Source organism: Rhinolophus ferrumequinum, chromosome 21 (assembly GCF_004115265.2).
Source record: "Rhinolophus ferrumequinum isolate MPI-CBG mRhiFer1 chromosome 21, mRhiFer1_v1.p, whole genome shotgun sequence".
Taxonomy (NCBI): Eukaryota; Metazoa; Chordata; class Mammalia; order Chiroptera; family Rhinolophidae; genus Rhinolophus; species Rhinolophus ferrumequinum.
The window spans coordinates 48,154,419-48,178,661 of NC_046304.1; the positions used below are offsets into that span (position 1 = coordinate 48,154,419).

The 24,243-nt window shown below is 50.2% G+C and overlaps 1 long non-coding RNA gene across 1 annotated transcript; it reads left to right on the forward strand.

Moving 5' to 3' along the window:
• The first annotated feature begins 14,230 nt into the window (after window positions 1-14,230).
• Window positions 14,231-19,148, forward strand: LOC117013143 (uncharacterized). The gene is made up of 3 exons (XR_004421280.1): window positions 14,231-14,404; window positions 17,958-18,587; window positions 18,717-19,148. It is a non-coding gene; the product is annotated as an uncharacterized LOC117013143 (long non-coding RNA).
• The last annotated feature ends 5,095 nt before the right edge of the window (window positions 19,149-24,243 follow it).

Consider the following 24,243-nt stretch of genomic DNA (forward strand, 5'->3'; position numbering starts at 1 on the left):
TTCCTGTTGTTAAATTTAAACATGAGCAAGAGAGTAAATCTCAGGAAAAGCCAGGGTTCTCCAGAGAAATAAAACCAAAAGGATATATGTATCCATACATGTGTATATATGCATAACGTGAGATTTGTTTTAAGGAATAGGCTTATGCAGTTGAAGGGAGGCTGGCACGTCAAAAACCCATAGGGCAGGCAAATAGGCTGGGAACTCAGGCAGGAGCTGACCCTTCGGTCTTGAGGCACTTTCTTTCTCTATGAAACCTCCTTTTTTGCTCTGAAGGTCTTCAGCTGATCGGATTAAGCCCACCCACAATGAGTGTGGTCTTTTCTTAAGAGGAGTGAATGGCTGTCATCAGCCACATCTGCAAAATACCTTCGTGGCAACAGTTAGGTTCGTGTTTGATTAAATACGAATTTGGATATTAGAGCCTGACCAAGTTGACACAGAAAACTAGCCATCACAGTCTCACTGATGGAGAGACTCCTGAGCCGTCCTCCCATACAGGAGCACAAAGTTCTCTAAACCGCCACCCCTCTCATGAGCTGCCAGTGTGAGTAGGTGCCCAGTAACGCCTCTTGAGTTGGACTGAATTAAATTGAGAAGATTAACTCTGCATCATGGAAAGAACCTAGGTCTGAGCATCAGGAGACCCGGGTTCAGGTTCTCGCTCCACCATTAGCTGCTGGTGGTCCTTCAGGCAGGTCCTTTCTCCTCTCTGGGCCTCAGTAGGATACATAGAAGTTGAACAAAATGCTCTCTGACCCTTGTCAATGATTGCCACGACACAGGTACCCAAGGACATGTGCCTCGATGCCTTTAGGGGAAGTTGTACCCCCAAAAAATGGTGGAGAACATCAGAGCAAATTGAAAAGGTAGATTGATAGGTGATCAAAGATAGATAAGATAGAATCTACAATTAAATGTATCAAATCGAATATGCAACTATATAAGTACCTATTAGGGGAAATATGATCCACGTGTTTCAAGATTTGGATTTTTCCTTTCTCATTTCTTAATCTTGGTTCTTTTTTGGAGACCTGCTGACAATCCCTGGCAAAATCACATGCTTTGAGTTTCTATGTAACCACAAAGAGCAGCCCAAGGACTTTATATCTGAAGATGACAGGTTCGGAGACAGCCACCCTGCAGAAACAGTAATTGCAAAAAAAGGGGAACAGAACATTTGCAGAAGATATGCAAGTGGCAAAAAGCCACAAAAGATGCTCAGTCTCATAGTAATCCCAGAAACCAACATGTTAAACAGTACTTCTTTATTTTTCCATCAGGCTGGCAAAATTTAAGCAGGTTGATACTACACAGAGTTGGGGAAAGGGTGAGAGAAAAGTATGCGCACCTACGGCTGACTCTTGCCCGTATTTAAATTTTAAATATTAGGCTGACTTACCACGTTTAAATTCTAATCTTTGAACTACTTCTAGGTGTAGGTAGCTATCCCAAGGAAATACTCACTTTGGGGTGCATCTGTGTTGTGTGTGGGAGTATGTATTAGACTGCTCATTACACTCTTTTGCGTAACAAACTACAAAAAAAAAACAAAAAACTATACACCCACAAAGTGATTAAATAACTTAGAGTATACCCAGCTTATGGAATACCGTGTCGCAGTTAGAAAAGAACGAGGTCGCCAGAAGGAGAATGGCAGGAGAATGCAAATCCTACCAGCCAAGTTTATGTTTGATGAGCTCCATACCTGTGTACATGTATTTGTGTGTGTGTATGCACACGTATGCGTACGAGGCTAGAAGAACGTGCACTAGTCTGAAGGAAGACGAGTGAGGTCAGTGACGGGACAAGGACAGACTGAATTACTCAACATATACACACGGGGCCAAAAACATGTAGACACGTTTTAGGAAAGGAAAACACTGTAATTAAAATTGTAGTACTCAATATACACCGATAACAAAAGATGACTACAAGTCACGTGTGACCTTCTGCAACGACAAGAGGTGCTCAACGTGGTTACCATCAGCGTCCAGACACTTCTGATCACGGTGAACGACTGCTTGAGCAACGTTGACCACAGTGTCCACTGGTATACACTTTTTTGGCACCCCCGGTACACTTGTGTTATTTTCTTTAACAACCAAAATGTAGTCACATGACACCTGAACAAAGCTAATAACAGTAACGACAACAGTAACAATAAACAACAATAAAAGGAAAAAGGAACGACGGCGGGCGGTAGCCTTTGGCTACTTCCTGCGTTTGTCTCAGGGTTGCCCATCCTCTCTGCTCCCCAAATCCTCCTGGGTGAGGTTCTCCCAGGCTTAGCTTACGCTTCAGGAATGTGGAAAGCAAGAGGATTTGGTAAATGCCATCACAAGTTTTACATTCTTCCACTTAACTTTCCATTATTGTGTCAGTCAGGACCCTGGCAGGCAACGGATGACACAGTCAAATTAGGTAATTTGAGGCGAGTGAGTTAAAGGGGATTTTTACAAGGTGTGGGCAGGTGTAGGGAACTCGAGAGATAGTGCCATCCACCCACAGGGCTTAACTGCTGCCCTCCAAACGACAGGTGCCAGTGAACCCACAGGGGGTGCGTCAGGGAGGGGGCAGTGAATACCCCAGCTTCACTCTCCTCTTCCTCTCACACCTTCCACCAAAACTCAGTTGTCGGGGGAGATTGTCCACGGCCACCTGGAAACCAGAGGGGCAGGGCGCCTTTTGATGGAGTGCTTGCAAGTTACTCTCCTGGGTCACAGAGCGGGTGGGGCGGGGTGGAGAGGGGCAAACGGGGGAAATGCACACACACCGTTGTCCACGCTAGCGAGAGAAGACATGCCTGATCACAATTAGATGTGTAGCCCAAGCGTCACCCGTCCATTTGGCAGGAGGGCAAGAGCCAGTTTGGAAGGATGGGGGCAGGTTGTGAGTCCGCGGGGATCTCTGTGCAGCTGCTGCCTCTTCCACTTGGGCCAAAGAAGGTAAAGGAGCTTTGCAAACATGGGCCACTCCTTAGCTCCTCCGCCTGTGCTCCCCGGGGGAATGGCCCAAGGACAGTACCCGAAATCCACCGCCAAACCCAGTCAGTGTTACTGATTCATCACTCCGAGACAAGGGGCAGAGAATCGGGAAAAGTAAAATGAAGTGACAGAGATGTTCCCCAAATCCGGTACACTTTCCCCTCTCTGCCCTGATCAGCGCCAACCCTCTGAGTCAGTACAAAGACAGTCCAATTCCCAAGGGATGTTGCCAAACACCTTCGTTCCTCCACCACACACTCACATTTGAGGAATATAATGTGCAATCCACATTTTATTGGGCCCCCTTAGGCCCTAAACAGGAGGATGGTCTTGTATACAAGACCCATTGTGGTTTGGCCCTGTCCCTCCAAGCTCTTGGGCTCTGAGTTCTCCTCTCTCACAAAGCCAGCCGTTCCTTTGAAATCCCAGCACTTATTTGTCTCCAGAGCACAAGGGCTCTTGGCAGTGACCTTGAACCAAGAGTGCACAAAAGCTGAGAAATCATATGACTTCAGAAGGATGCAGAACCCAGCTTTATTCTTAGAAGAAGACACTATAGGTGTGATCACGTGTTTCCTCCATGGGTTTAAAAAAAAAAAAATCACTCCACCTTCTTTCCTGCAGACTTTTGGCTTCAACAGATGGTGAGCTCACTTAAAGGCAAGAATTTCACTACGTATTTCCTTCTAAAATGTTAGAGCCACATTTCTAGTAGCTGGGCACCCACAACAATGAGAGATGGAATGGAGCCAATCAGCTGAAGAAATTGATACCGAATAAGGAAACCTGTCTTACCAGCAAGAGACGGTCAGCTATGAAATAAATCACCCAGCAATGTGGGACACGGCAAGAAACTGAGTCACACCACATTAGGGTCTGTGCCAAGATGAGACACTCAGTTCTCAATCTTCCTCGGTAGTAGGGCTAAGAAAGAAACGGTAGAACGGTTTGAGTAATTCTTCCTTTGCATTTGCTTGATCTTAGCTTTCAGGGACTGAGTGCCTTGTGAACTCTCAGCAACACATGCCCAGAACCACAGAGAAGAGAGCTGCTCTCTCATCTGTGGACTTTCCAGGAGAAAGAGAAAGGGGTACGTAGTAAATGGTGATGAACAGATATGCCAAATACTGTTCTGAGAGCTTTATAAAAATCGTCGTATTGTATCTTCACAAGTATAATGCCCACTTAAAGGTGAAGAAACGGAGACAAAGGGAAATAAAATGGGTTTCCCAGGATTGCTACTCACTGACCTGCAGGACTAATATTTAAGCCTGGTTACTCTCGCCTTGGAGCCCTCGCCCTGTCCACCTCGCACCCTGCCTCGACGTGGATTCCGAGAAACTGACTCGCATCTGGGTTTTCATGGCTTTTGAGATCCCCAACGGCGGTCACTTGGTGTGTTTCTGTTCTGTGGGTCTGTCCGCTGCTCCCAGCTCTGGGTCTGTATCCTGGCCCTCCTGCTGCACGCCAGGGGGTCTGGCCATCGCAAAGGGAGGACTCGCTAATGAGAAGGAATGGAGAGACTCGCCTCCCATCACGGCCCGATTGCATTTTTGCCACCACTGAGGATGGGAGATGGCACCAACTGCTTAGTTCTCCAAGCTGGGCTGGCCCCGCTGGGATGAAAAAGGGGAAAAGGCTTCAGATGAGGCAGGAGAGGAGCCGGCTCTGAGCAGAATGAGTCCCCAAAGCAAGTGCGATGGGACAATGATTTTGCAGTATTACCTAACACTCACACTCCGGCCTCCACTACACTATTTCCTTATACTCCTGGGCCTTTTCTCATCCATTTAGGGAGGTCCTACTGAATCTACTGCCTTAGGGAGTGGCCAACACAGCAAAACTCAAAGAAAAAATACCTTCTGGTGTTTGAGTTTCAAAGAAGGCTGTGGAAATGCATAGCAATCACGACAAATTGGGGAGAACACATGAGGAGGAAGAGGAAAGCAGCTCTGAGATAAAGACCAAGAGAGATTCCCTGTGTTGGGGGAACCAAGGGAGCCAGATGCCAGGGGGTGAGTAGATATTCTGGGAACCAAGTAAGGGTGCTACCCAGGTGCCCTGAAGCAGGAGCGGGAAGCCCGCGGCCCTGGAGGGTCTCTAACTGGGAACAAAAGATAACTCAGCAGCAACCTGTGGGGGCTAATGATCCTAAAGAACCTCTTGATCGGTTGTCAGAGGTCTCAGAGGAGTCCAGTGTGACAAGTGACACAGATGGAGCACAGAGCCCGGCCCCCTAAGGCCACGGCACCCTGTTAGCCTTCCTCAGCCCCTGAAATTTGAAGCCACTCCCATGAAAGGGGGACGGGGGTGCTGAAATGCCCAGGTAGAATGGAGTTCTAAGACAATCAAGTCCTATTTCTTGCATTTCTGAGTTTATAAAGGAAGGTTCGCACCTGCTCCCTGAGCCAGGCACCTCTCCAGGACAGACACCCGCTCCTTTCCTCTCCTCACAGTACAGAGTTTACACCCTCCACTCCCTTACTCTCAGGCCCCTGGGCACCTGCCACCCAGGAAGACTCCTGTGCATCACTGTGTGCTGTATACATACGGAGGCTGCACACTGGGGCCTGTTCTCTTGGCAACTTGGGTTTTCAGGGTGACCCATAGAAGGACAGCAGCTCAGGAGACAAGCCCATCCCAGCCTGATCTCTGGGGCAGGAGAAAGACTAAACTAGGAGAGCACAAGTCCCCCACCCCCGTCTCTGGGAACACTGTATCTAAGGTTTGCTTGGCCACCCGAGGTGCTGGGCTCCGCCAGACCTCATAAGCATTCCAGTTGGACGGGCACCCACGGCCCCCTGGTATGCATGTGCCTTTGGCCCTCACGGTAGTTGTGTTTTCCTTTACCTCTGGGATTCCCTGGGCTTCTGTTCCTCCCTCCCCACCCTACGTCACCCCTGACTTCTATAGCAGCCTCAGGAGACGTCACCCAGCCAACATCTTCCAGCCCGACACGAGGCAAGCGACAGGATGCCCCCGATGTCATGATTTTTATTTAGTTTTGAACACCAGGGAAGCACGGCAAGGTGAAAAACCGTTTGCGTTCCCTCGGAGCAGTAGTTCTCTGCCTCCCCTCCCCACGACATGCGTGTGTCTTTCCACGGTATTGTCTGAGCATCTACGTGTACCAAGATCCGTTCTAGGCGACGGCATCAGCCACAGGAAAGAGCTACGCGACGCCTGCTCTCGGAGAAGGCACGTGCTAGCCTGGTAGAGCAGACATGGAGAGGTACCACCCGATCCCCCTTCGAGAAGGGACTCACTGCCCGGCTGGCAGGAGCATGGCTGGCTGACAGCCTCCAGCCACCAGCTTCTCCAAGGTCTTCTTCAGCTTTCAGGCTGAGGTCACACTGTTCTTGGGGCTGTTCCTGGGGCAGCCCCTGGCCAATGACTGAGCAAGGTGGTGAGTCAAGGACCAAGCCACTTCCACCCACACGGGACTTCTCCAGGGGGCAATCTCGGCTCCTTATGGGCATAGAGACTTCTCAGGTCTTCACGTTCCTACGACCCCTCCTGCCTGAACCTGCTTCCTCCCCTTTTCTTTCATAGGTGTTTCTCCCCCAATAAACCCCCAATTCCGTCTGAGCACCTGCTTCCCGGGGAACCCACCAGGTCCATGAGGGGTAGGGCACACAAACCAGAGCAACTGCAGGCAGTGCCATGCGCTGTGGGGCAGTAGGACAGAGGCTGACGTGGCAAGAGGGGACAACGTTAGCTAGAAGTCAAGGGTACCCACCTTCTCTGAGAAGGTGACAATGGACAATGACAAAGGGTTCCAGGCCGTGTGGGGAGGAGGGAAGAACATGTTCCAGGGAGAGAAAGGGGTGTCGGTGGCTGGAGCACAGTGGTGAGTGACAGGAGAAGAGCCGATGGGGCTGACAGTAGCTGATGCCCCACACCTGGGGGACCTCCCCTCAGCGGAGTCAGAGGATGGCACCTACGTAGGACCGTCTCACAGACCAACCCAAATGTGATGAAACCACAAGCCGTAGCAATACTCTGTAATTGCCACACTATTTAGGGCATATTAGCAAAACTTGCCTACCCAATCTGGGCTGTGACCTAAATGAGACAGGCTGGGGGTGATGGCCAGCTCTGGCCACTCCGAAAAGCATAACGGGATGCAATGCTGCTGTGTTAGTATCTGCTCTAATTTGTTTTAAAAAGTGAATCAATCACAAACCTCAGGATGTTATTCATAGCAAGTCACTTGTTCCCCTCCTCATGAGTGTGACGGTGACACACTCACATGTCACTACTCCCTGGCTTGGAGCTGATTCCCTGGAGCTGGGGTGGGAGGAGGGGGCAGGATTTTCTGAAACAGACAACAGCCCCTCTGCCCACCGGGACACCTGGCTCTTGGCAGGAATTCTAGAGAGCCTTGCCTTACAACTGGAGGCAATTTTGTCCCCCAGAGGACATTTGTCAATGTCTGGACATGTTTCTGGTTGTCACAGGGGTTGGGGGGGGGGTTGCTACTAGCAGCTAGTGGGTAGAGGCCAGGGGTGTTGCTAAACATGCTGTGATGCACAGGACACCCCGAAGCAAGGGATGCTTTCAGGCAGTTGCCTTCCGATGAGAACCTGAGCAGCAACGAGTCTGATGAACAGGACCAGTGGGGGCTCCCGCAGGATGGCAAGCATTATTACCTCTGAGTGTCTGTACCTTCCTCCTTACTGTAGTGAAAATACCAAGAAAGATTTCTTTACAAGTAAGGAGTTTATCTTTGAAGACTGCAGTTTCTCCCTGCATTGGCAATCTTCTAAGGCTGGCTGGGAGAGACAACTGGGGTACAGACCCAGCCAGAGAGGGGGGATGGGCAAGACGACCCCTCCCCCCAAGGGAGGTCCTTTCCAGGCAAGCATTCCCAGGATAATAATGTAAAATGTGGCAGAGTGCTGCATTTTAATTAATTTTAGTCCCTTTCAAGACCATAGTTGTTATTATAAAAACATCGATAATACCAAACACATGTTGAAAGTACACAGCCAGCTGCAGCCCCGGAGACCTGGGGACGTGTTAAGTCATATGTCATCTGGGGTGGTGAGAAATCAGCAGGTCCCCTCCCCTGTGCCCTCTGAGACCCCAACACCCTTCTCAGTAGGCCTGTGCTCTCTCTGTCACCAGCCAAGCCCCTTCCCAACCTGGCTTCTCTCCTCTCACTGAAGCTCAATGCTCTCCTCTCCTTCTCAGCAGAAACTGGGAGGGGGTGAGGTGTCAGACCTCCAGAAATCCCGGTTTAATTATTTTATTGTGAAAAGGGGGGGAAAAAAGGCAAAGAAAAGGCGTATTCTCTCATTTGGGAAGAATGTTTCGTTATCTGCCTCTGCAGAAACACCTCACTGGGCTGTAGGCAGTCCTGAGTTATTACGTGAGATGCTCAGGCGCCTGTGCCTTCCCCTCCCCCACTCTCCCGACTCCCCTCGCCCCCCGCCCACCCACCCTGCTGGTTCAGGGGTGCATGAGGCACAACCCCACTTTCAGGTGAAGGCAGGGAAAGGCCAAGAGCAACAGTGCAGCCTGGTGTTGTCCAAACAGGACTGGGACCTGTCCCTGAGCCCTGCAGCCCCTTGGAAAATACTTCCCAGGAAGAGCGCCCTAAGAGAACCTTGGAGTATGTCTGGTTCCATCTCCACTCGTGCAAGAACCGTTTCTCCTGCATCCCTGGCCTCTTGTCCATCACTTCCGGCTCCCAGGTGCCCCTTGCCTCACAACACGTCTCCAGCCCACTTAAGAGGTTAGGAAGTTCCGTCTTAGCTAAAACTCCAAGAGACACCTGCATCAGGCAGCACTTCATGGCTGACAAGTGAGCCTACCTAAGTCTTTCATATCCACAGTCTTACTTAGCATCATCTCCTCTCGGACACGACAGAGCACATATTGTACTGTTGGCCCCACTTTACAGATGAGAAAAGGGAAACCCAGAGAGGGTCCTGGCTTTTCCAAGGACACACAGCGATTATGAGGCCGGGTCACCGGGTGGGAGCGGGGGGACGACGACACAACGCTCTTGCCCTCAGCAGCACACCGGCTCCCAGGACAGACTCATCCCCACCCTCCTCTAATGGCGCCCTTCACAGATCTTCTCTCCAAACCCCAGGGCTCATGTGGCCCCTGGATCACAGGGGAGAATCTGGTCCTTGTGTTCCAGATGGCAGTTGCCATTACCACAAAGTATCCACCTTCAGGTTCCTAACACTCGGGTTTAGGGTTGGCCTTTCCCCACCTGTCAGACGCTGCTTTTCCTCCTCAGGCAACAGGGGCTCCACCCCTGTACTTGAACATCTAGCCCCTCCCTCCTCCCCACCATTCTCCCCTGCAGTCATCACCCTCCCGCATCCAGGTCACTGAAGAGTAGGCCACGCTTTGACTCCATCTTCTATCTATAGCAAAACCTAAACTTTGTCTCTTCCCCATTTGTGGATTAACCTCCAAAGACCTGAGTGAACAGTGCCTTGAGGATAGCCCTTTAAAACAAAAGCAAAACAAAATAAACACCTAACACAGACTGGCACTATTGGATGCTGTCACGATTAACTCACGTAACCCTCCCAACAACTCCATGCAGTAAGTACTATTGTTGGTGCCCACTTGATGGATGAAGAAACTGAGGCACAGAGTAAGTCAAGTAACTTGCTTGAGATCACATAACTAGCAAGTGGAGGAGATGTGATTAGACCATTAAAGAAATCAAACAAAACTGGAGAGGGCATTCAGGCAAAGGGAGAGTTACAATTGCTCCTACAGGAGCCATTTCCCCGGGAATATTTCCAGGAGGATAAAGTCACCTTGTCATTCTCTTAAGCGTCCTGTACTGAGAACAAAGCAGTATGTCAATGGATTAATCTGCCACATACATCGTTAGACTATAACCGTCGTTAGTACATAACCATCACCGTGACAATCACATCTTGATCTTCTCTTCCACAGCTGTAGTGGAGTAATCAGGGTAATTAATGCTAGCTGCTGTAACAAAACACTCCCCCAATCTCAGCGGTTTCACACGAGAAGGGTTTATTTTTTCATTCCTGTCCCAGTCCAGGTGGATGTTCCATAAGGGGGCTTCCAAGTGGATTTCCAAATGACTCAGGGTGCCTACCTCCTTTGATCTTGCTGTCCTGCCACACTCTTAGGACCAGTGAAGGAAAAGAGCAAGCACAGAGCATCATGAGGACATTTTACAGGGCACTGGAAGGAAAGAGCATCAGCTCGACCCATATTCCATCATCCAGAAGCCAGCCAGCTGCTAACGACGGGGGAGGCGCGTGCGTGCGGGGTCCCAGCGTACTCAGGAAGAGAACATGGGAAGTTGAGCCTCTGGCAAGTGGGTCTCTGCCGTACCGGTTCACCCACGGCAATACCTTCCACTGTCCCTCCATTGCATGCCCCCAGCGGTCACCCTTTTTCTCTTCAAATATGACGCTCAGGATTAAACACACCCCTCTAGACGTGGCCTGCTCAGGCCAGAAGACCCTGTAGCATCACCTCCCTGGATCTGGACACCATATGTCTATTAAGGCAGCCTACAAGGATTTGAACATTTTTAGCAACAGTCACACTGTTGGATCAAATTAGGCTTGTGGTCAATTCAAACCCCCAGATCTCTTTCATGTGAACTGCTGCCAACGGAGGGCTCTCTAATCTAGTTCTTGTGCTTCTGAATTTGAAACCACATGAAATTGAACAGCAATAGTTGAAAGTCTTCCATCTTGTTGGGTTTGGCGGAGCTTTGCGGTCTATGGCGGTTATCAGGGATCCCAAAGCTTGCATCCATCATGTGGGCATCGCTCTTAGCCGAGTGTCGTCTTTAGGCTTTCTTGATCTTTAGTCAGGTCACTGATAAAAATTTAGAGGAGGATGGAGGTCTATAGCACAACAGAGATTTGAAAGGAGCCTTTGATTGATACTTAGGGTGTGCTGCTTAACCATCTGGGAATCTGCCGAATGAGACAGTTATCCAGCTTACATTTACCCTTTTAACCAGACAACAAAGTCAAACGAAACCTCATTCATTTAGAGCTTGCTCTTTGAAAGTATCTAATTTCTCCCTATATATCATCCTTACTAAATTCAATATGCTCTAAACCCTAACTAATCCACGGTCATAGTGACTTATCTGAAGCCACACAGCTTATTATTAGCCAAGTCCAAGCTGGAATGACAGGCATCCTGAATCCCAGTGCTTTCCTACATCCTCAAGAATAGCATGACATATAGGGAACCAAGAGACAACCAAGGCACATGGTCTTGAAGCAGAAACCACTGTCCAAAGTGGCACCACGTGGTGGTTAGTCCCTCCTCTGAAATGCCCACATATTTTCCAGCTTGCTGCTTCCCATCCATCCATCTTTGCCCTTCCAATTAGAAAAACAAGAACTATGACTGCCAAATACTGTGTTGAGTAAAGTACCTGGAGTCACTGGGGCATGACTCATGTCACGGGTCTGTTCATCATGTGCTTGGAGAAGGCCTCCTGGGGGACGCCCATGACACCACCCATCCAGGTCCACCTCCACACAGCTCCCAAGGTCAAACTCAGGGAGGAGGTCTGAGTTAGTGAAAACCCTCCATTACAAAAAGCTGCCGAAGTCAGGGATGCTGGCATTGTTTGCCACTGCAGAAGACTACCTTTTCTAAGAGGGCAGGGCCAAGATGAGGCTCTGCGGGATCTGATAAAAATCCTCCCTAATTAACAGACTAATTGTTTCCAAGCAGACATTTCTAAGGGCTTGAAAAGCTTGTTCCCTCAAGTAAACCCCCAAACCTCCCTCTTTCCATCAAATATTGTTTCTATCATTAATTCCCTGGGCTTTTTTTATTATAGAAAATAAATAGGTAAACCTAAGACATGGTGAAATCATTCAGAATTCTTAATAAATGAAATCCCTGATAATTTATGTATATATATATATATATATATATATATATACACCAGGGGTGGCAAAAAAAAATGTATACAAGTGGACACTTTGGTCAACGTTGCTCAAGCAGTAGTTCGCCGTAATCAGAAGTGTCTGGATGCTGATGGAAACCACTTTGAGCACCTCTCGTCATTGCAGAAGTCAAACGTGACTTGTATTCATCTTTTGTTATCGGTATATATTATTACAATTTTAATAGCTTTTTCCTTTCTTAAAGTGTTTATGCATTTTTTTGCACATATATATATATATATATATATATTTATATACACACACACACACACATAATTTGAGCTTTCAGGATCTTACTAGAGAATAGGAGAAAATCATTCAAATTCATTTTTTTTCCAAACTCTAGAATCACGTGTCTTTTGTTTATATAGTTTTTCATGCTAGCATGTTTAACCAGAGACCTTTCTATGGAGGAGTCAGGCACTGGGCTATGTGCTCTCATTCATTATTTCAGTTAATTGTCAAAATATGAAACAGTGAAAGCAAATTAGCCCCATTTACAGATGGCGATGGTAAGGCTTATAGAGGTCACACAGTGAGTGATACTTATCTTTTACAAAGCCAAGACTCAAACTCTGACCTCTGACTCCAGCAAGATCATTCTTTTTGAAGACCACATAGTCATGAAAGCATTTGAATCCTTAAAGGAAAAAAAAAAAAGAAAAAAAAAAAAAAAGAAAGGACAGGCTCCAGAATATAAAGAACTACAAAACCTATTTTTAACCAGATGTTCATTTAAATATCTACAAACTAACATTGTTAACTGGCCAATGGTAATTTAAGTCAATTCGCAAACAGTTATTAACGAACATAACAAAGTTGAAATCACAGGAAGAGATCTTTTTTTTCCTTAAGTCTCAAAGTTATAAAAAATTATAAAGATGTCCTCATTCTTTTTCCCCCATAAAATTATATTTAATGTGGGGTGTGGGTGCATTGTAACACTTTTGATAAGATGAAGGGTGGGGCCTCCTAAAATAAGCTTAGGGGTTGCTAAGATTTGAAAAGTCAGTGGGTTTGAGGGTCTCGCCTTATAATTCCTCTGCTACACCACATTTTGTGTTCAAGTCCATATTTCTCAGTTTCCTGAGATGAAACATAAGTCTATTATTCTTTGTAATTTTACATGAATTTACTCATCAACTTCGACTATATCTTGGCTTTACAGGGTACACTCAAGTTGAATGTATAAAACTACATTTTATTATAAATAGTTGACAGTACTTTAAAATTAAGGATTTGGGCTAAGTCAGAGGGTCGTGGGGGGACAGTGCTATTGGCCTGTGTGGTATTTCACGATGGCTGGGGTGGGGCGCAGAGCCACCTAGGGCATTGGCTGTGTCACAGGTTCAATACCTTGGCCAGCTCAGAGGGACAATTTCGCCCCGAGGGGCATGGACCAGGCTTTCTCCAAGAGGAGCTGACGAGCCCATGGCACAGCATGTTTGCCAAACTCCAAGTCCACCCACTCTCTGCAGAGAAAGCTCAGGTGGTATCATCTGAGAGAAAGAGCCCCGCTTTCCTGGAGGTGGTGTCCAGGCCAAGCATCCTGGGTATTGGCGTGGCTGCCAGGAGCTTCTCCACCTCTCATGAGGCTTTTGTCTCTATCAGAAGCCAAAACAAACAAGGCAAAATCAACTTCTTGATTTAGAGAAAGTTCCAGAGGACCCAGCTAAAGGTTGGGGGGGGCGGGGCAAGGAGGAGGGGTCAGGACTGAGCTCACCTAAGCCCTGCTAACCACCGCTTGAAACAAATAGTAACAGCACCTGACATTTTCAGAGTATTTTTTGGAAGATACTTTCGAACATATGTCATCTGACATCACTGTCATGCCCACGCTGGAAGCTACATGAGGCAGAATACTTTAATTGCAATACATTGGGGAGGCTCGAAGGAGTTCGGGGACTTCACCAAAGTCACCTACTGATGCAACGGCAAAGCCTAGTAGCCCCAGGCCTCAACCCAAGGAGAGTCCTCTTTCGGTTACTGCCAATGGCTCTCCCACACCATGGTCTGAGCCTCCCAAGACAGTCACCAGCTCAAATCCTCCACTTCAGAATACAAAAAAAAAACAACAAAAAAAACCCGAGACCCAGGCCTGCTGGCAGAAGGCCTCAAATTACCCAAGCTCTCCACTCCAAAATAGTGTTTGTGCATCCAAGACCTGGTAACTTGAACTCTGCTTCTCATTTTTGCCCTTTAGAGGAGCCTGAGTCATGGCTAGCTGTGCTCGAAGGTGTGGCCACACCACAGCGCCCATCCGCAACTCCCACCCACGGTGTTTCAAGCTGCTCTCCTGAGCTTTCAGGCAGAGCGGCTTTCTGGCCAGACTAAGCCCCATTCTCTCCATGCTTTAGAAACTGGGCATCTGCGCTGCCATTGCTTCTGACCCTACGTCAGCTCTTCACGTGGAGGCAGCCAGCAGCATCCCTGGGTGCAGGGTTGCTATGTACTCTGCCCACCTCGTGCTTCCCAATACAGGTAAGTCCCCCAGATACCTGACACCCACAGACACAGGACTCTGCCTGTTAGGAGGTGAGCTTCTTGAGGACATTCATATTTGGGGAAACGGGGAAAACTGTAAACCCAGGAAAACATGTTTTGCACACATGTATTCACTTGGTTCAAAAGTAATTGCGGTTTTTGCAATTTTTTTCAACCTGTTAAACCGCAATTATTTTTGCACCAACGTAATAACTCAGAAACGCTCCCTGGAGGGGTGATGGTGGAGCAGAGTCATCAAACTGGATCAGACCCTGTTTCCAACCAGGGCTCTGCTGCGTCCATCGGGGCCAGCCCAACCAGACAGAAACTCTTATCCCAGTTTATGCCAGCAGGTCCCGTCTCCTGGGAGTAGTACAAGGGTCTCCAGGGACCCCGCTGCCAAGTCAGTAGCTGGACCGTCCCTTTTCCTGGGTTGCTGTGTTTCTCTAGAATCAGGAAGCTGAGGCAGCCTAGAATGTTCTAAAGAGAGCCTTCCAGGAAGGCTGGGAGGTAGCCAAAGAGTGAAACCCAGAAGTGGGCTACTCCAGACCTTTGGGGCATCAGGCGTATGGGTACCAACAGATAAGCCATCAAAGGGCAGCTCTCCAGGCCCCCCAAGAGTGAGATGCCGATTTGGCCTGGCTACCTTCCCAGATGATGAGACACGGCACAAACCTCAAGGCCAGCGGTGTTATTTCAGACGCCGGGCTTCTCTCCACAATCTAGTTAAAGCTCAGCTGTGCCCAGAGACTGTGTCTGCACACGAAGAGGGCCACCTCCCAGCCGGCCGCCAGGAGTGTGAAACCAGCAGCTTCGAGTCTGATTTCAACTCCGTCCTGTGACTAACTGCAGGCTGGGGAGTGTGTTGGCCCAGCCCGGCTCCTCCTGAGGGAGGGGCAGACACAGCCTGGGGTCCCATGAGATGGGGTCTGACACTGTGATGGGGAGGGTCTGGGATAACTTCATGGTGGCGGATGCAAAGCATGGAATTGCTCGGGAGTGGGCGAAAGGACACAGAAAAACTTACTCTTTGCACTTGTGTCAGGCGCTGCACTAGGGGCTTTCCATGCATTATTTCAGGTATTTGTTCTGCACCATGCTGGAAGAGTGGGATCTGTCTTCAGTTTACAGATAAAGAAACTGAGGTTCAGAGAGGCTAAGGAAGCTGCCTACGGTCACCCAGCCCTGAGTGACAGCACTGAGGTCAGCATCTGATTCATCTGGCCCTAACCTCCTTGCTCTCTGGCATGACGTTGCCTGAATAAAAGCACCCTTCCACCCCACCCCGCTCTCTTGGATAGAAAAGCTTTTCAAACTGTCCTAAGGGCAGAGCAGCGGGGGAAGACAGGAAGTGGGAGGCAAAGAGCAGGGTCAAGGCTCAACAGAGCAGTCGTTTCAGCTCAGGGTGGGGAATGCCATGGGCCATGCTGGGCGTGCGTGGGAGGCCGCCAGTGGAGGGCCACAACTAGAAGCAGCAGCACCTGCACACTGGGCTCTCCACGGTCACCTGTCCTGTGTTCCCTGGGCACTCCTCCCCACTGTCAGCTCACACCCTCCTTCCTGTGGCCCAGAGAGGACCTCCCAGGGCACCGGGTACCTCTGTGCATCCAACTAAAGCTTCTGGCCCCTGGTTCCATCTCCCACATCCTGCCAGCTCCGTGGAGGCAGGCAGCAACCTCTCCACCACCCTCGGAGGTGGCTGGGAACACCGGTGCCTGGCTCAGGGAGGCTCTGGAAGCCCTCGTCACGGATCCCTGCACTCAGCCGTCGGATTAAAGGGGCTCAGAGTGAGGACAGCCTGCATGGCTGGGCCTGCTGGGTTGCTCTGGACCAAAGCCAGGCGGCCCTTCCCTTCTCTGCCTGACCAGGGGGGCGCCAGGCAGCCTGAAGAAGCTGTGGACAGAGAACAGGAGTTGGCCTCAGTCTTTCCTTCCAGCTGCCACAAAGGGCAGGGCCCCTCGGGGTCTGGAGGTGGCCTTTCTTGGGGAGAGGATGGCTCAGTGTGGTAGAGTCCCTGGACAGGCAGCCTGGCCCAGCCTGTAGGGGTGTCGGCCTGCTCTGCTAATGGCGTCCCACCCGCGTCTTGTTGAGAGTGAATCACGTGGAGAGAGACCTGTAACTGTATCTGCAGGCACTCACAGGCCGGGAGCCAGGGAGAAACCAGGTCACGCTTTGTGGAAGCAGGCCACCAGGAAGGAAGGCAAAGGGCCCAACCCTTATGGATCTCTTCTCCAGGCCGGGCACCCTCAGCACATGAGAAACATCACACTTCCAGGGAGGGCGGGCTTCACCCCGTTTCAAAGATGGACCAAGACAATAAATGGTTTTGTGGTGGTCACATAGGCAGCAGGTGGCACAGCTAGGATGCAAATCTGGGCATTCCATCCATGACACCCAAGACCATCGATACAGAAGGTGACGATGGCCTCCAGTTACCAACACTCTCCTCTAAGCCCCCACCCAGGAGCACAGCAGCAAACAGCATGGGAATTCTCAGAGGCCACCTCACTCTAAGAGGCAGTATGCAGTGCAGGTGGAGACCATGCTGCCTGAATTCAAATCCTAGCTCTGGTACTTATGAGCTGTGTGACTTTGGGCAAATGTCTTAACTTCTCTGAGTTTCCTCATATGCAAAATTGAGCTTTGGATGGTCCACCCTCAGAGCTCCACTGTGAGGATGAAAGGAGGGATTCTGTATAAGATGTTTGGGCCAGTGCTCCAATGTTATAAGTGTTCGATACATTTTAGCTACTGTTGTTATCGTTAATATCAATATCAACCTGAATCTCAAAGACCTAGCTCCTGTCACCAGAACTTCCTCCACCAAATCCCCTCCTCTAAACCCCAACCAAGGAGCAGGTTTTCAGGCAGGTTGCCTTCTGCCCTGCACAGTCCTGCAGAGGTTGCTGAGACAGGCAGGAGAGGAGGGCTGGGTGATTGAAAATAAACACTCGTCAGTAGACCACACACACCACCTCTCCCCCTCCCACTGCAAATGGGGCAGGAGGACAGAATGCAAACTCCTCAATCTAGTTAAGGCAAACTTGTTTTTCTTCTTCGAGGAGCAGGAGGACACATGAAATCAAACACAAGCGCCCCAAACCACCACCATGAATGTCAGCTCATCTCAGGTGTAGCCCCACCTGATGAACCCAGGGAGGAGCCAGGAGCTAGGAAGTTTGGCGCTCGTCAGAGGCTGGGAAGCCAGAGGTGGCACATGAGCACAAAGAGGGGCCCACGTGCAAAGACACACCAGTGGTCCTGTCCAGGTCCAGCCGCCCCTCAGCTCAAGGGCCCTGGCCTCTGGGGGAGCTACAACTCAACTTGGCCTTCCCACAGCACCCAGGACCCAGAGCCCGCACGGCCTGGGGTGCTCTGAAAGGAATTTAGAGTCGGACACAGACACCCCCAGAAGGTCCTTGGACAGTGGACCCTCCTTTCACCCCCATCCTGGACCACGCCCAGAACATCTCAGGGTGCTGCAAGTCCGTTTTATTTTCAAAGACAATACTAACACTTTTTTCCCTTCCTCCTCACTGGCCTCTGCCAGAATGTGTTTCTGCAGGTCCAGTATTTAACACGCGGTTCCTCCAAGGAAGCCTCTGTCTGTACCCTAAGGGTCTCCTGTTGCAGCCGCCTTTCCTGCACCGTCCTAGGTGCCCGGCGCACAGTGTCGCCCCACCCCACGCCCTCCAGGCGGAACGCTCAGCTCCAGTCTGCTTTGCCCTAGAGCGGGGGCTCCCAAGAATTAATTTACTCCCAATTCCCATGACTTACCTTCTCAACTTTGTTTCCACCGTTCACTGCTCCCCACAGCACAGCAAATAATGCCCCGTTTTATATGGAAAACACTAAAATAGGATCACACCTTTTAAAAGATATTTCCACCTCGCAGCCTGAAATCAGATTTCACCTTTCTCCTGCCCCCCACAACCACCCCACTGGCCCCCTCCCCACACGCACACACACACACACCCCTTTTGCTACCAGACTTCCCTAAGCCAGTTTAATTGAAAAGGCATGATTTAGGCTAATTGACAGCAGATGGGTCCGGCTGCAAATGCAAAGAAGCATTTGTTAAACATGATTTACAGCAACGAGGCAAAACTTTCTCCTTTTTATATCTTTCTTCGAGCTCCACGGCCAAAACAGCTCAGCAGAAATGAGAGGAGAAAAAAAAGTAATTAGTGTTTAATTTTTTAACAATTTTTAACTCCCTTTTTAATTGCTTTACATAAACCTGTCCTAGAATTTTACAGCCTTCAAATCTCTGTCTAAGTCTGGTCCTTGTTTCTGGTTTTAATTACAGGGAGGCTTGTCTGGCACATTAAATTAGAAGAAAAACACACACACACAATTTCAGAAATATTTTGCTGTTGGACTCCCAACTGAAGATCTAATATTTCAGCGTGCGAGTGGGAAGACACGGCCCAGGAGGGCTCCGGTGGAAGCAAGCATGCTTTTACAGCATCATTGCATCAACCGAAAACTGTCTCTTAATGTTAGCAGGAGAGAAAGAGCACTTCTAAGACAGCACGTGATAGCCCACCACGGCCCCAGGCATCTCAGGGCTGCTCTGAACGGAACTGGCTTCCCAGAAGAGCTGGGTGTGTGCAGCCCTTCCGGGCTTTGGTCAGCTCTCAGGTTCTTATTTCTACGTCAGGCCATCCGATTTTGTGCCTGCTTCTCGGCAGCCCATTTTAAGCAGGACAGAAACCTGAGAGAAGCAGTGTGTCTGGGACACAGAGGAGATGGGTCTCTGTAGTACAGAGTGAATGGGAGGGAAGGGTCTGGGGAGCAGATTCAGGTTGCCCGGTGACCAGGTGACTGTGTATGGGTGGCTCCCGTTGGCAGAGAGGGCTCAAGCCAAATCTGGATGTGTACTGATCCATGCAACGTCCTGGGCGCTCCAATAAGGTGGCCACCAGCCTACGTGTGGCTATTTAAATGTAAATGAATGAACATTAAATAAAGTATAAAATTCCCTTCCTCGGCTGTACATTTCAACTGCTCAATAACCTCCGGTGGATAGGGGCTTGTTAACGTAGGCTACTGCGAAAATAGGGGGCATTTCCATCTCCGCAGACAGTTCTGTTGAACAAGGGTGCTGTAGACCCTTGCTACTGAAGGTATGGTCTGTGGCTAGGCCGCATGGGTGTCCCCCGGGAGCTGGCTAGCAATGCAGAATGTGGAGGCCTTGCCTAGACTTCGGAAGTGCATCATAACAAGGTCCCAATTGGACTACACGTTCCGGGTCACATCCCTGAAGCAGCAGGGCCGGCGGGGGCCTGGAGCAGACTAATGGTCCATGGGTTCGCTTCAAGGTGTGCACAGAGGTGGGGAGAGCGTGCAGGTGGGGGTAAGGGGCGGTGTGCCATAAACGTGCTCAGGACACAAACACCACAGGGCCGAGGCTTGTGTTCATTAGTGCTGAGGCCGCAGACCCCCTTGGCAGACCCTGCCCAAGCCTGCCCTGGGCTCCTCCAGGACTCCTGCTGGGAGGCAGAGGGCTGCCTGGCGCCGCTGGGCGGGCAACTCTAGGGATGGAGCCAGGCCAACACTGGCTCCCCACACACGGTCATTACCGCCCCAAAACCCAGGAGTTATTACAATTAAAACACATTGCAGGGGGGAGTGGGGGCTGGGGAGGTCCCTTTAGGAAGGAACACTGGGATTAAAAGAAAGTGGAGCAGTTGCCATGGCAACCCAGCCAGGCTGGGCCTACCCTGTGATTATTTCAATGGGAATGGGATGGGGGCAGATGGGGCTGGGACAGGGGGTGCTGGGGAACCATACCCAGCAGCCCAGGGTATCTATGCATTTCTCCTCAAAATGGGACATAGCAGCCCGGAAAATTCTCCCAAGGCTGATTCCAGCTGGCTTTCCTGTTCTCTGTAATTACCTCTTAGCCTGTGGGCCACTGTCCTCCAGAAGTCCACACGCCGGGCCACTGCCATCCCTCTTTTTAAACTAGGAAACTCCCAAGAGGACCCCTGCTCTCAGCGCCTCGTGAGCGGAATGGCCTGGCCCGGTTTCTCAACGCTGGTGACGAGGACGTAGGCAACCAAAGCATCCCTTTCTCTAGGTGGCATCGAAGCAGCCTGGAACAGGAGGCCCAGGTGTGTGTGGAGGGAGGCGTCGGAGAGACCAGGAGTGGAAATGTGTTGGAAGTGGGCCCATGAAAATGAGCAAGATGGAAATCTGTGCCTGGGACACCTCCAGGTACCAGCAGGGGATTAGGGTCCCTACAGAGTGGGAATCCCAGTTTGGCAGAGCAATAGGGCTCGAAAGAGAAAACAATAATTATCTCTCCACCTCTCTGCTTGTCTCCTCCTCGCGAGGCCCAGCAGCCCCCAGCAGGTCTGGCCGACAGACAAGGAGAACTTTGGTGGAAACGTCTGGGGGAGCAGAAGAGAATGGGTCGGGATGGGGTTCAGGGGGGAGAGGAGTCCATTCTGCTTGTTTGAGGGGAATGCTCAGCAAATTCGCACTTCTCCTCAGCAAATTCGACATCCCATGTCCTCCATTTCCACTTTTGTGGGCTCAAAGAGGCAGGGAGAGGGTTAACCGCACTAGACCGGATGGAGGACTTGCAGGCATACCGAGGGATGTTGGCCTCCCATCTGGAAGAGCAGTCTGGCCCTAGGTCAATCCCTGACCCTCCTCAGAACCCAGAGCTGGAGATCTGCGAGGTGCTGGAGCCACCAGCCAGGAGATGCCATCTCAGAACCTTCTCCTCCTCCTGGCCTGCCCTTCCCTTTTGAAAGATGCTTACTTCCAACCCCAGGTAACCACTGCCAATCGCTGTGGATTTTCAACAGAGCTTTCCCTGTTTGTATGTGCAAGATCTGAGGGATCCCTATTCAAAACATAAAACATAAAAAAGGGAAAACAGAACAAACAAACAAAAAGACACATGGTCTTGGAGGTAATCCTAAAGGCAAGGCTTGCCTCAGCCCCGGACTTTGTGTGTGACTTTGGGAAACTCACTCAACCTCTCCATCTCAGTTTCCTTCCCTGTAAAAACACCACCTAATTCATAGTGTCGTCGTGAGAACTTGAGATAATGGACCTCCCATGCTTAGCTCTATGGTCACCAGCCTTCCCACTTCACCCAAGTCTGAGGGGGTTCAAAAGATGCAGGACTTGCAGCTTTCACATCAGAACAGTCCCCAGCAAAGTGGGACGAATTGATCACCCTTGCAGGCACAGAGCCTGCGTCCTGGGAGGCCAGTTATTATTGTATGGAGGGGGCTTCACTCCTTTGTATAATCCTTTATACATACGTGTGTATGTACACAAAGAGCACACACACAGATGTATACATATATGTATATGAACATTCCAAAGAGACAAATTGGGAGCTGTTTGCATTTCAAAAAGAATCTCCACCTGGCAAAATGATAGACTAGAGCATTTCTCTCTGCAAGCATGGGGCAGGGAATGGGGTTCTGGGTGGAAAACTCAGAGAAACTAAGCTAATGGCTTAACAAGCAAGGAGACATCCATTTACTTCTGAGATTCTTTCATTACTGGGGGGAAATCCCAGCCCTTCTAGAAGGTTCTTTTGCACCAGCTTTGCTGCACTTTCCCTCCTGAGAAACCCAGCACACCTGTCTCGGGGCTCCACTGTGCGTTTGCAGGAGCCCCTGCCAGCCATTTGTCTGGGGAAGTGCTGTCAGGAGTGGGGTTTTCAAAAGGCTCCAGGGTGCACTCCAGCCGGATGGGAGTTCTGAGCTGGCGTTTGCTTTTCATCACTGGAGCACTCTGTTTATTTTTCTGCCCTCCCCTCAGTTCAGAGAGTTCATAGACTGCCCAGGTTTTACCAACTCCGAAAAAACTTCAGGTGGAGAGTTCACACACAGATCGAAAACACCAACATCATGTCATCTTGCCCAAGATTTTTTACTGCTTAGCTCTTGGAACAATGGATGAAGAGGGGATGAAAGGGAAAGGGAGGAGATGGCATACCTTCCCCATCCCACTCCCTACCCCTGGCTGGAAAACCCAGAGGTCTGGCTGAGTGACACAGGCAGCTTGGCCTTCAAGGCTTTTCCTGCAGGGCAGACCCAGTTGCCGTCCTGGGTCCTGGACTACCCCACAACCAACCGCAAGCCTGGAACTATCAGCATAGCAAGATGAGCACAGAGCGTGGCAGTGAGGACCCAGTGTCTCTGCCCCCTCTTGGAGGGTTCCCTCCACCTGATACTTTCAGGTGCAACCTGAGCCATGGGGCTACAGCCACAGTCGGTGTAATGAGTGTCACTCACTCCCAGTCTGAATCGGGAAGAAAAAGGGCCCAGCTGCAAACACATCCTGTCTCCTTCAAGGTGAGGTGACAGTGGGGCCAGGCACAGCCTGGGGGGAGGATATTGGAAGGTGCTGAAAAGGGAGAGCTCTGTTCTCCCCGTGGGAGGGATCAAAGTCCTTATTTAATGAAAAGGAGGCAGATCACCTCCTTTTCCCAAAAGAAGTGCAGGCTCCTCCCCCTGGAGCCCCTGCCTTCCTGAGGCTAAAGTAGTCCTGGGATTCTAGACCCCTCTCCATGTGCCCCCCCACCCAAGCCTGGTGTCCTAGGGAGGCTGCCTAGGGAGGCCGTCCACCCTGCCTCGTAACACCGAACAGTGCTGCAGGAGTCTTAGCAGTGATGCCTGCTTTTATTATTTTTCATTGTTATTTCGTGAGAGGACACTAAGTCCTACTTGGAAGAGAAAGCTGAACTAAATGATCGGACACCCCCTCCCCACCTCCATCCAGACCAGTGCCTGTTTCTGCCATTGCACTTAGTCAAGCTACTTTGCACTACCCTACCCCCTCCTCTTTGACCTCCTAGAGGTCAGGACAGTGCTTCTTTGTGTGCTTCTGTAGCCCCTGTACACAGTAGGCACTCAATACATGTTTGTTTACCTAAAAGATCCTTTACAGCTTTACCAGCTGTATGTCCAGCAGGGACAGAATCTACACGGTTCCCAGGCCCAAGCCACAGTTTCCAGGCAGGAGGGTATCCCAGCCCTTCCATACCTCTCGCCTCCCCTTTTCCATACATTTTCCCCAAGGAGGCTGGGAGCTTGCCCCATTGCTCTGCATCACACTATTTAACAACAACAAAAAAATGCAAACAAGCCCTAGAAGAGGAAAAGTAGCAAAGAGGGGGAAAAAAAAAACCCTGGGAGAACAGGAGGACTGTAATGTGTACACACATCATACGAGTTAGCATATCCCAAAGCCCCCTGGACAGAAACCAAACAGGAAATCTAGAATCATTACCAAATGCACTTCCCCTGCTTGCCCTGCCCTAGGCCCCTGGGGGTGGGTCAAGGATATTCAGACCCAGCTCACCGGCTGGAAACCGCAGGAGGGTGGGACTTTGAAGGATTGATTGGCATTTCCTCCCCACTCTCTCCTCCTGACCTCTTCTTGATAGGGTTTCTCCCTGGACGGCTGATGGGATGGGATGGAAGCCTCTTGCTGCTGACACCCCCCAGGAGCAGCTTTTCCACGAAGGCCTCCCACGGTGCTGGAGCCGGAAGGTGGCCGGCAGCTGGCCACCCTCACCCCACTCCACAGAGAGCTATGTGATGGCCCTGGCTTTGGGATCAAGACCTCCTGCTCTTAAGAAAACAGATCAGAAATCTTGGCATCAAAATAAAATATGTTCAGAGGAAGCAAGTAATCCTCAGAGTGAAACACAGGCCACGGGATTGAAAAGAAAGGTCTGAGCCGAAACCGGAGCTATAGTGACCATGAGTTCAAGTTCATCCTCCTGGGGCTACTCCTTTTGCTCTGAACACAGCCAAGGATAGTGCCCTGGCTCTGTGCTGGCTGCCTCCTGAATC